We start from the raw sequence: 12,691 nt of genomic DNA on the forward strand, positions 1-12,691 counted from the left end.
ATATATTGTTATAATTTCAAATGCTCTTTTAAATACATTTATTTTAAAAAAAAGAAAATGTATTTAATTAAAATCCCAAAGTCCAGTTTAAATAGAAATCTGATTTTTAAATAAAAAAGAAATCCAGTTTTTAAAAAATGGGGGGGAACCCCAGTTTATTATTCCACCTGGGAAAAAAGTGGTCGGCAATTTAAAAACTACTATGATATTCAGGGCTAGTTACCAGTATAAAAATCAGAGTCTCTCTGTTCATGGGCTTGCATAAATGGTTAAACTGTATGGGAAATCTTAGCTCAAAAGTGGCTCAACAAAGAGGAAATTATGGAAACGTGCTCTCCCAGCATTCAAAACAGGAGTGTCCATTCAAGTATGCACTGGAGATCAAGTTGCAAAAAAGTCCTGAAACTCTAGGCCCAATTTTAGATCTTACTAATACGCACATTGAGTAACTTTATGCATGTGTATATGAATAGTCCCAGTGAGTTCCAGTTATTCATGTGCTTGTTTTTAGGTTTGGAGCTTTAATTTGTGCATGGCCATAATGAACCATATCCTTTCAACCCACTTGGTCTCTATGGGAGATGTGGGCATTTTCCAAATGCTGGCTGATTGCAATTTTGTGTACACTTTATTCTTTTAAAGTTACTGACATCAGAAATGCAAAAAAAAAAAAAAGTTTAAACTGAGGTTTATAGACAAACTGCAGAATTTCAGGCTCTACTCCTGCTCTTGTTTTGCTTGTTGTGCGTGTCCATGTAAATGTTTACCACACGTTATGAAAGAAAGCCATTGTCAGAGCAGTGTTTTGCCATCTTGTTTTTCAGCTTCTCTTTCCTGAACAGAACGAAAAATAGAATTTGAATGATCTGATTCAGAGTGTTGACTTCCTGTAACCTTGGGATTTTTCTGATTAAGATGCACTCATGGTATTCAGTGTTCTAAATGTCAGATCTATGCATGTCCCTTATGCATGAAACACCCTCCCTGCTCATGTCCATCAAGCTATTTAAATCCCTCCTCAAAACTTACTTTTTCTGTGATGCCTTCAATAGGTGAGTCATTGTGAGTCACTGTTTTAAAAGATAAACCAGCCAAAAACAAAGGGCCAAAGCCTCTTCTGGAGTAAATCAGCTTTATTCTACTGACTTTAATGGAGCTAAATTGATATTCCCCAGCTGAGGGTCTGGCCAGCTAATCTTAACAACCAAAAAGATGTGTGCGTACCTAAAATGAGTAACCACATAGGATGTTGAAGTAACCCTTGTCTTCATTCAGAACCTGCTCTTTCTCCCTCACTCATTTTGTCACATCTAAAATTTACATTGTAATCGCTTGTGAGCATGGATGGTGTCTTTCTGTTCCTATGAAGTACCTAGCATGCTTTTGGGCCCTATAAATTAATAGTCTAAGAGAATCTGTTCAACACTGTTTCTTTTTATACAAAACTCTGACAGTTTGTTTCCCTTTGTGGAGTCCTTGTCAATTTAGGGCCTCATCATGATTCTACTGAAGTCAAGGGGCATTTTGCAATTGACTTGGATGGATGTAGGATCTGGCCCTTAGTATCCAAGGAATCATTCAGCTAGAAAAAACTCTCTCATAATCTGTTCAAAGACTATAAGGATCCTACAGCAAGGTAGAAGGTTTTACATTAGTATAGGCTTAATATTTCACAACAGCACATTTGAAGACAGAGGCTCCAACTTCTCTCGGTGCCGGTGGGTGCTCGTGCCCCGACTCCACCCCTGCCCCGCCCCCATTCCAACCCCTTCCCCAATGTCCCCGCCCCAACTCCACCCCCCTCCATGCCCCTATTGGACCCTTGCCCAAATCCCAGCCCCGGCCCCGCCTCCTCCCTTGAGTGCGCTGCTTTCCCGCTCCTCCCCACTCCCTCCCAGCACTTGCCACCACGAAACAGCTGCTTCGCGGTGCAAGGGCTGGGAGCCAGGGGGAGAAGCAGGATGCGGCGGTGTGCTCAGGGGAGAAGGCGGAGCGGGGGCGGAGGTGAGTTGGGGCGGGGGGGGGGAGCTGCCGGAGGGTGCAGAGCACCCACCAATTTTTCCCTGTGGGTGCTCCAGCGCCTATGTTTGAAGACAGATTATGTCCTAAAATTATAGGCCTCTACATTGTGACAATTAACTGTTTTGGTTAACAAAAGGCTCGTACTGTACTTCTAATATTTGGGGATTATTTTCATGGGCGAGAGAGAAAGCTGATACTAAAAAGAAAAATGAGACTTTGGTTTGTAAACTGTACCTTCCTGATATTGTGTTTGTGTTTCAGAAAAGTAATTTGGAAAACCAAAAGTTTTAAGGGAAAAACCACTTAAAAGAAACTGGAACAAGGAGATTAGGAAAGGAGAAAAGACGGAAGATACTAAGGAATAAAACAGATGGTCAGATCTTATCTTTAAATCTCTCTGAGAGATATTTGGGAGATGTAAGGCCCAGTTCCACAAACGCTATCAGTTGTAGTGTGTTTTATGATCTCGAGTAATCCACTGAAGTCAGTGGAGCTACTCCTTGCATGAAACGCTATAGGCCTATCCAGAGACTCCCACTAACTTCACAGGACTTTGGGTCATGCCAGTGCGAGTGATATTAATAGTTGTCAGTTCAGGGCAACTGCATCTCTGTTCTCCTCTATCTATCATAGTAGGATTGGGTCCAAAGGAAGTAAACTTTGTGCATGGTATGCTTGTTATGCATTGTTTTCATAGAATCCGTTTGGAAATAGATCTAGGTTCCTTTTTGTTTATCATCTGGCTACCAATAATTAAGAAAACCCAAAATGAATTGCGGTTCATATCTATAAAAATGAGAATGCACCACATAAAGTTGCACAATAAACATCAACATCCTTTTTCTTTATCTATTTAAAAACAAAAAAAACAATGACCCTAGAATTTTAGATGTAGGCCTGTCTGTTTTCTTGTTCCACATACAGTAGACAATATATTAATAATAGCTGACATTTCTGTAGTGCCTTCTAAATGAAGATTTCAAAGTGCTTTACTGATATTGATGGAATAAGCCTCACTGCACTCTTGTAAGGATAACAGCAGCACAGAGAGGTAAGCTTGTAAATCTACTTTTCTTTGCTAGTTTGCTTTCCCCCTCATTCAGTCCATTACATCATCCATTTACCTCTGATGTGAAAATCACATCACTTGGCTATGAGCTGTCTAAAAAGTGACTTAGGTTGTGATGACCGCTGCACCCACACTGTGAGGGAGGAGGGCGGGGGGTAGGGCGAGAAAGGGGGAAAGGGAAAAGATGTCACTATCGTCATAATGTCCCAGTTCAGTAAATTGTTGATAGGGGAAGACAGAGGAAAAAACTGTTAGTCCCGCTTACCTGTGACGTTTTTCATCGTTGCAAGCTAGAGTTTTATGATAAAGTAAGATTTTCCACTTAGAGGTAGAGATTTCTGCCAAAGCTATATTGTATATTAAAATTGTGTAGAAGGCAAAGCCAAAGTCTTTGAGTTTAAATATTTATAATCATGAAATGCTGATTGCAGTGCATAAATAGAGCAGATAATAATAAATAATGTAGTGGTTTAGGTTGCCCCTACTATTAAAATCAGCACAGGTTTATCATTAAAATTTTGATTCGCATATTAGGCTGGATCTCTCCCCCTTTTCGGTAAAACCATCTAAGGGGAGGCCCTGGGCATCTGGCCTATCTCTGTTCCCTGGGGACTCCGACCCTAGTCTTTGGCTGCCCTAGGGGATCCTTGGCATAGAGGAGGCTCCATGGGAAAGGGCACACTTAGACCTAGGCTGTAATCTCTGTTGGGCATGGTAGGAGGAATAGAGAGGGATAATGTCTGTTCCCTTCTCAGCCCAGCCCTTGGCCTACTCACTCCTCCCATGGCCCTTCCAGTCCCAGTCTCCTTTCCCCATATGGATCCTCAGACAGATGAGTCCTCTGTTCCCTGTTACATTACCTGGGTGAGAGGTGTTTTTCTTTAAAGGAGGCCAAGTAGGTAAAGAATGGCGGAACTCTAGAATGGAATTTTTGGTTTTACATAATACCTTGCAAAACTCAATTTGTATCCTAGAGGCTTGGCAAAGTAGTGCAGTAAGTTAAATACAAGTACTGCTGTGACTATGTAGGCAACCAGAGCAGAAATTCTGGGTCTGGTAAGCATCGGTGCAGTTCCGCAGGGTGGTGTAATACTGTAGTAGTCAAGCCCTGTGTGTTCAGGAGTAGCTCATGCAGAGCCCTAAGGGTGGCTAAAGAGAAAGGGGTTGATTCTGGTTTCAATGGGATTAACTCCATTTGAGTTAAACAAATTACACTGGTGTAAAATAGCATGAGATCGGGTTCAGGCCATAGGTTGGTCTGCTCCCTGTAAAGTAATTTATGCCAGTGCCAGAACAGTACCAGATCAGAACAGTAGTATTTTATATCCGTTTCACATTGGTGTAGACGAATATACAGACCGCAAGCCAGCAGTGAATTGGGCCCAGGGTGTGTATGTTGGCTGAAGCACTGCGATTGTCTCCTGCTTTTTTTCAGATCTGCTACTGAATCTTTAACTTGCACCTGGACAGCCAGCAAAATCTGACAGAAGGGGATCTCTGTTTAATATCTTCAAATGCGAACCCACATGCAGGAGCAATTATTCTGTGCTTAATGTGCTAATGTAATAATACGAGCGTAGCAACATCTCGTGTGTAATCTAAGGCACTTTCGTAATCTGCCATTTATTTCAGAAAGATATCAGAGGCAAATGACAGCAACCAAACCATCTGTTTCCCAAGTGCATGGGTTCTCAGCCTGGAAGTCACAGCCACAAAACCCTTTTTTTTTTTTTTTTTTTTAAAGGGGTAGATAGACTCATAGATATTAGGGTCAGAAGGGACCATTATGATCATCTAGTCTGACCTCCTACACAATGCAGGCCACAGAATCTCACCCACCCACTCCTGCAATAAACTTCTCACCTATGTCTGAGCTATTGAAGTCCTCAAATCATGGTTTAAAGACTTTAAGGTGCAGAGAATCCTCCAGCAAGTGACCTGTGCCTCATGCTGCAGAGGAAGGTGAAAAACCCCCAGGGCCTCTTCCAATCTGCCCTGGAGGAAAATTCCTTCCTGACCCCAAATACGGCGATCAGCTGAACCCTGAGCATATAGGCAAGATTCACCAGCCAGATTTCCAGGAAAGAATTCTCTGTAGTAACTCAGATCCCACCCCATCTAACATCCCAACACAGGCCATTGGGCCTATTTACCATGAATAGTTAACATGATTTTGGCAATTGATCTTTAACCCATCATACCATCTCCTCCATAAACTTATCGAGTTTAATCTTGAAGCCAGATTGGTCTTTTGCCCCCACTGCTTCCCTTGGAAGGCTGTTCCAGAACTTCACTTCTCTGATGGTTAGAAACCTTAGTCTAGTTTCAAGTCTAAACTTCTCAATGGCCAGTTTTTATCCATTTGTTCTTGTGTCCACATTGGTACTGAGATTAAATAATTCCTCTCCCTCTCTGATATTTATCCCTCCGGTATATTTATATCGAGAGCAATCCTATCTCCCCTCAGCCTTCTTTTGGTTAGGCTAAACAAGCCAAGCTCCTTGAGTCTCCTTTCATAAGACAGGTTTTCCATTCCTCGGATCATGTAGTAGCCCTTCTCTGTACCTGTTCCAGTTTGAATTCATCCTCCTTAAACATGGGAGACCAGAACTGCACACAGTATTCCAGATGAGATCTCCCCAGTGCCTTGTATAATGGTACTAACACCTCCTTATCTCTACTGGAAATACCTCGCCTGATGCATCCCAAGACCGCATTAGCTTTTTTTTCACGGCCATATCACATTGGCACCTCGTAGTCATCTTATGATCAACCAATACTCCAAGGTCCTTCTCCTCCTCTGTTACTTCTAATTGATGCGTCCCCAGCTTATAACTAAATTCTTGTTGTTAATCCCTAAATGCATGACCTTACACTTCTCACTATTAAATTTCATCCTATTACTATTACTCCAGTTTACAAGGTCATCCAGATCCTCCTATATGATATCCCAGTCCTTCTCTAAATTGGCAATACCTCCCAGCTTTGTATCGTCCGCAAACTTTATTAGCACACTCCCACTTTTTGTGTCGAGGTCAGTAATAAAAAGATTGGTCCCAAAACCAATCCCTGAGGAATTCCACTGGTAACCTCCCTCCAGCCTGACAGTTCCCCTTTCAGTATGACCCGCTGTAGTCTCCCCTTTACCAATTCCTTATCCACCTTTCAATTTTCATATTGATCCCCATCTTTTCCAATTTAACTAATAATTCCCCATGTAGCACCGTTTCAAACACCTTACTGAAATCTAGGTAAACTAGATCCACTGCGTTTCCTTTGTCTAAAAAAATCTGTTACTTTCTCAAAGGAGGAGATCAGGTTGGTGTGGCGTGATCTACCTTTTGTAAAACCATGTTGTATTTTGTCCTATTTACCATTGACCTCAATGTCCTTAACTACTTCCTCCTTCAAAATTTTTTCCAAGACCTTGCATATTACAGATGTCAAACTGACAGGCCTGTAGTTAACCAGATCACATTTTTTCCCTTTCTTAAAAATAGGAACTATGTTAGCAATTCTCCAATCATACAGTACAACCCCTGTGTTTACAGATTCATTACAAATTCTTGCTAATGGGCTTGCAATTTCATGTGCCAATTCCTTTAATATTCTTTGGATGAAGATTATCTGGGCCCCCCGATTTAGTCCGATTAAGCTGTTCAAGTTTTGCTTCTACCTCCAATATGGTAATATCTACCTCCATGTCCTTATTCCCATTTGTCATGCTATCATTATCCCTAAGATCCTCATTAAAGACTGAGGCCAAGTATTTGTTAAGATATTGGGCCATGTCTAGATTATCCTTAACCTCCACTCCATCCTCAGTGTTTAGCGGTCCCACTTTTCTTTCTTTTCTCCTTATTTAGGATGTTTTTCTGTTGTAGCATGGGGTCATGGTATGGAAAACGCTGAGTCACTGTACTAAAGGATCTTAGGAGATAAACACTGTTAATGCTAGCCATTTGGAGACTGTATGTATGTGTGTTTATCCCTTGTATTATCTGTTATACACCAAACTATGTTAAAAACATTATTAAAGTCGCAAAATCAAGCACTCAAAAGTTAGGACATGCCAGTATTAAGGTTTCCTATAATTCCTGTAATTTTATTTTAGCCTCCTTGTGGATATATATATCCACATAAATAAAGATACAGCCTTTAATTACATGACCTCATCCTATTTTTCCATGGGAAGCCTGCCTCATTCACACACAGAATGGATAATTTTTATCCTCAAGGTTCAATGTGTGGCCCTAGGCCTTACGTACTGCACACTATTTATTTAAACCCTTCTATGAAGACAGAATTATTAATTTCATTGTGGGCTTTTCTATGGTACTCATCACTAGTATCTGAGTGCTTCACGAACGTTAATTAATCTTTGCTATGCACCTGTGAGGTGCTGGGGCATTATCTTCATTTTTGAGGCACTGAACAATTAAAGTCAACAGTTTGCAAACTAATTTTGGATGCCCAATTTGATATGCTTAGGACCTGATTTTTTTCAGAGAATTTAGCATTATATAGCACTTATTATGTTCTAAGCAGTGCTTCCATTGACTTCAGTTGAAGCTGTGAATGCGCTGCACTTCTGCAAATCAGACCCTAGGGTATCAAGTCCACTACTCAGAAAATAAGGAACCCATATGTAGCTGAAATAATTATATGGGGCAATAGTCTGTAGCGGGGTTTCTCAACCCGTGGGTTGGGACCCAACACTGGGTCACCAGAATGTTTCAAAGAGTCACGTGGCAGCTCCTGTTTCTCCTGTCCCACAGGACTGGCTGGGCTTGCCCTCTTTTCCAGGCACTTGCAACCTCTGGGGTCCCAGTACCACTCAGGTTTGGCCCGGCTGTCATGACGATGGGAGTCTGGGTAGGCCAAATTTGAGTGAATGGCACTGCAACCCATGAGCCAGGTCACAACTCCACTCACACAAAGTTGGTCCAATTGGGGGGCGGGGCCAAACCTGAGCAGTGCTGCAACCCCAGAGATTGCAGTGCCCGGAGCAGAGAGCCAAGCCTAGCCAAACTCAGAGCATGGGAGCTGCAGGAGCCACCACTGTGGAGTGAGTGCCAGGCAGGAGCCGCCCGAAACCACCTCAGGGCCTCCACCCCCAGACTATCTGCTGCGTCGTGACAGCAGGTCATAAACATTTACAAATGGGTTCTGAGCCTGAAAAGGTTGAGAATCACTGGTCTATAGCATTATAACTGAGTTATAATCCTCCCTCTGATACTCTGACTTTGTGAAAGTCACTTAACTTCCATTTAACCATCTGTAAAATGAAGATAATTCGTATCTCACTGGGGAGTTGAGAGGGTTAATTTGTTAGTACTGTAGTTTTTGTAAATCACTTTAAAGATGAATAGTGTTACATAGATTATTGCAATGACATCTGATTATGGTGCTTCATTTTCCTTCTCCTGTAAATACAAGGACAGTTCTGTTCATGTTATTCATGCTAGTGACATTGGAGTTAGATGCACAGGATTTGGCCTATAAATAATCTCTTTCCTCCTTTGTTTTCTAGTGCTGGTGTTTTCCATTAAAATGACACTATTAGATACAAAGTTTTCCATTGGTGACTCTAGTCTAACTCTAACTCACTTTCACTCTTGGCAGCCAGCCTCCCCTAAATCTAAATTATGTGATGGAAGAGCCTTCTGCCTAGGATATAATGGGACCATTTGTTGTTCTGTTAATGAAACTTCTCAGTGTTACTCAAGTAAAAATCTCTCAAGTCCTTCCTTTGCTGTTCAGGTGGTTCAAATAACATCCTTTGCATGGGACAGTTTAAAGCCTGTAAGTGCTGCTTTTCAGAAGCAGTCAGGGCTGCTCATTTGTGGATCTACAAAAAGACTGTGGTCCTGATTTTTTTTCTTCTCGCTGTTGTAAATCAGGAGAAACTCTGTTCAAATCAGTGGAGTTGTTCAGGTTCAAAAATCTCTGTAAATGAAAGGTCCTGTATGTAATGGGCCCAGTTCATGAGGACATTTTATTAAATATTCCTTATGAAAAGTTTATTAAAGTGTGAAATCTCAGGTGAAGTAACATTGTGTCATGTTTTGGAAAATAAATGTTTGAAGCAGAGTGGAATTTAGGAGTTTAGCTTAATTTTCACTTTGTTTTTTTAGGCAAATGGTGATGAGCCATTTTGTTTGGGTATTCTCAGTAGGAGCCTGATGCAAAGTCAATTGAAGTCAATAGAAAGACTCCTGTTATTGACTTCAATGGGCTTTGGATCAGACTCAGTGAAAATTGATTATTCCATCTCTCCCCCTTTTCTTTCTTTCTTTCCTTTGTGTATCTGTTTTCCTCACATCATGCTGCTGTACTTCATGCTGGTTTATAGTACCTTCTCTTTGGTTTGGCAGTATGCTGTGAAATTTAACAGTGGCCAGTGTGCTTTCCCGTGAAATAAGGCTTGGAGACTATCCGGTCTAAGAAGTTGGTCTTGTTAAGGTTTGGGTCTTAGGGCTCAACCTGTTAGATGACCTGCGTCCCCTTGTTTAACACATTGATGCAATGGGATCCAGAGGTTGTAATTCCTATTTTTGGTTTTTCAAAAATCTTGACTGTTAATGTGAACCCTGCAATATCTGTCATCTGAAAGTGTCTTCGCCAATGCACAGCTTGTCCCTCTGATTTTAAAATGTTGTCCTGGCACTACAATTAAAACCATTGGCAGAGGTTCCAAATCAGAATAACCTAGAATGTAGCATGAGAATGACTACAATTTTTTGGCTGTTTCAGAGACAGTTGGCAGAGATACTTGATTTAAATTCCTTGGATAAAATGCTCTTTGGTGATTTGCAACCAGAAGTAGAAACTTTGATTATTTTTTTAAGCTCTCACTTGTTTTGTATGCATACAACTGTAACACACGATAGTTGATAGTGGTGCTGTTACTATTTGTGGGTTGCTATTGGTGAGTCAGTTCATCTGTAGTTCTTGTGCAATGTGGCTGACCACAAATGATAAAAAGCTTCCCCATTTGCTGGACCACATGATTGTAACAGCTGTACATATCCATTAGATACGTGCATCCTGGAGAATATATATTATTGTGCAGTTGTTGCCAAAGTCTAGAAACTCAAAGTGTGTGTGTGTGTGTGACAGTGAGAGATATATTAGCTATTGTGGATGTTTCCTAAGAGCCTGGTGACTAAAGGGACTACATGGAAAGCTCTCAGTCCTGCAGACCCTTATGCATGTGTTTTCACTTTGTACATGCGGGTAATCTAATTGATGCCAATGGGACTGTTTATGTGTAAAGTTTAAAAATGTTCAGAGCATTTGCAGGATCGGGGCCTTAGTTTTCCATGGCTTCTAATTACAAAATAAATGAAACCACTATAAGAGATAAGGGGCACAATAAAACACAGATTTTAAAAGTAATCTGATCTACCCCATTGCTAGTGCATGTACAGATTTGTCTTGTTTGTTTGGTAGGAGAAATTCAATTAAGCAGGAAAGCATGCCAGCTCAGTGCCAGACACCACTCCCTAAACCTAATCAGATACTTTTCAGCTGCCCTGTGCAGTTGTAAGCACTGGGTATCAGTATAGTACAGTAGTCTCCAACTTTTTTATGCACAAGATCACTTTTTGAATTTAAGATCAACCCAGGATTTACCCTGCCCCTTCCCTGAGGCCCCGCCCCACTCACTCCATTCCCCCCTCCCTCTGTCACTCACTCTCCCTGACCCTCACTCACTTTCACCAGGCTGGGGTAGGGGATTGGGGTGCAGGAGGGGGTGCACGCTCTGGGCTAGGGCTGAGAGGAGTTTGGAGTGTGGGAGGGGTGCAAGCTCTGGGAGGCAGTTTGGGTGCAGGAGGGGGCTCTGGGCTGGAGCAGAGTGGTGGGGTACAGGAGGGGGTGAGGGGTGCAAGCTCTGGGAGGGAGTTTGGGTGTGGGCTCAGGGCTGGGGCAGGGGGTTGGGGTGCATGAGGAGGTACGGAGTCTGGTGGGAGTTTGGGTGCAGGACGGAGCTCTGGGCTGGGACAGAGGGTTCGGTTCAGGAGGGGGTATGAGGTGCAGACTCCGGCCAGGAGGTGCTTATCACAGGCAGCTCCTGGTTGGCGGCGCAGCAGGGCTAAGGCAGGCTGATTGCCTGCCCTGGCCCCACACCGCTCCGAGAAGCAGCTGGCATGTCTCTGTAGCCCATGTGGGGGGGCCAGGCAGATCTGAGTGCTGCTGTCCCCGCCCCCCAGCGCCGACTCTGCAGCTCCCATTAGCCTGGAACTGTGGCCAGTGTGAGCTGCGGGTGCGGACAGCGCGCAGAGACCCTCTGCCCCCACCCCTCTGGGGCCGCAAGTGCCATCCCTGCAGCTCCCATTGGCTGCAGTTCCCGGCCAATGGGACCTGTGGTGTTGGCGCTGGGGGTGGGTGGGACAGCGGCAGTGCACAGAACCGCCTCCTCCCCCCACCCCCTGGTGCCACTGTAAGGACATGCCAGCCACTTCTGGGAGCGGGGCCAAAGCAGGCATGCAGCATGCCTTAGCTGTGCTGCGCTGCTGACCTTTCAGCAGCTGGAGATCGCAATCAGCTGGCAGAGGCTCCAGGATCTACCAGTCGAACATGATCAACTGGTTGGTGACCGCTGGTCTAGTGTATATGTGATGACTTCTTGAGAAAAAAATCCCGTGGATCATGAGCTTATAACTGTAGAAGCAAAAAGGGTACTGTTTGTGGCTGTACAATACCTGCCTTTTAAAGTTTTCTTCCTAATCCCAAATAGAAACTTCAGTCTGAGGTATTTGGTCTCATATAGCTTTTAATGTCTTTTTTTAAAAAAAACAAACCCTTTGGATTGTCTAGAGCTATTTTCAGTTTTTGTGGACAATAGAAAAGTGAAAGTGTCGCTTTGGACTCTAAATTTCACTTCTCTTCTGGGAAGTGATTCTGAAAGTGGCATCACCGGGTTCCATCAGTACTTTCTCCATGGCTTTTAGATGAAATATATCTAGTTTACAAGTGAAGAGGAGTCTTAAAAAACAAAAGACTTCTAACCCTGAAAACTCAGCCTCGGTTCTGATAGCTTTAGTTGGGGATTGGTCCTGCTTCGAGCAGGGGGTGGGACTAGATGACCTCCTGAGGTCCCTTCCAACCCTGAGCTTCTGTGATTCTATGAGAGTGAGGCCGATTCTTTCCTTCTCTCAGATCTTCACTGAGGATGAGGCTGCTGTGGGCCAAACTCTTTGCCTTCAGTGATGTCTCTAGCAAGGTGGCAGAGATGTCATGGAGGATTGCACAGGTGTTACGGAGGGTGTCACCTGAAGGGTAAATGGCTTGCCAGGTGTAAGTGATGGCATAATTTGGCCTGCAGCACTTTATTGCCGGCTGTGATGTACAGTTAAGGAAAGAACCCTGCGACTAGTGAAACGCAGTAAACATGGGCTTAAGGAATTCCTAGCTGTATTACTAGCTCTTGCCAAGGAAATTAAATAATCAATCAGGGTTTTTTAGTTATATAAATAAAAAGAGAATAAGGCAGGATGAGGGTGGGCCACTTTGCAGTTGTGGAGAGGGACGAGATTAAAGATAAGCTAGGTAGGGCCCCAAAATTAAATGAGTACTTCGCCTTGGTTTCCAATA

The 12,691-nt window shown here is 43.0% G+C and overlaps 1 protein-coding gene across 9 annotated transcripts in view; it reads left to right on the plus strand.

Annotated features, from left to right (window-relative positions):
* Positions 1-12,691, plus strand: part of TIAM1 (TIAM Rac1 associated GEF 1) — a 262,945-nt gene that overhangs the window by 96,598 nt on the left and 153,656 nt on the right. Inside the window, exon 1 of one of the 9 annotated variants that reach the window (XM_078854671.1) lies at positions 3,017-3,073. The exons of the other annotated variants lie outside the window; for them this stretch is intronic. The gene's annotated coding sequence lies outside the window, so the exon portion shown is untranslated. Of the gene's footprint in view, positions 1-3,016; positions 3,074-12,691 lie in introns of those variants that run through there. 9 annotated transcript variants of the gene reach the window in all.

Source organism: Lepidochelys kempii, chromosome 1 (assembly GCF_965140285.1).
Source record: "Lepidochelys kempii isolate rLepKem1 chromosome 1, rLepKem1.hap1, whole genome shotgun sequence".
Lineage (NCBI taxonomy): Eukaryota > Metazoa > Chordata > Testudines > Cheloniidae > Lepidochelys > Lepidochelys kempii.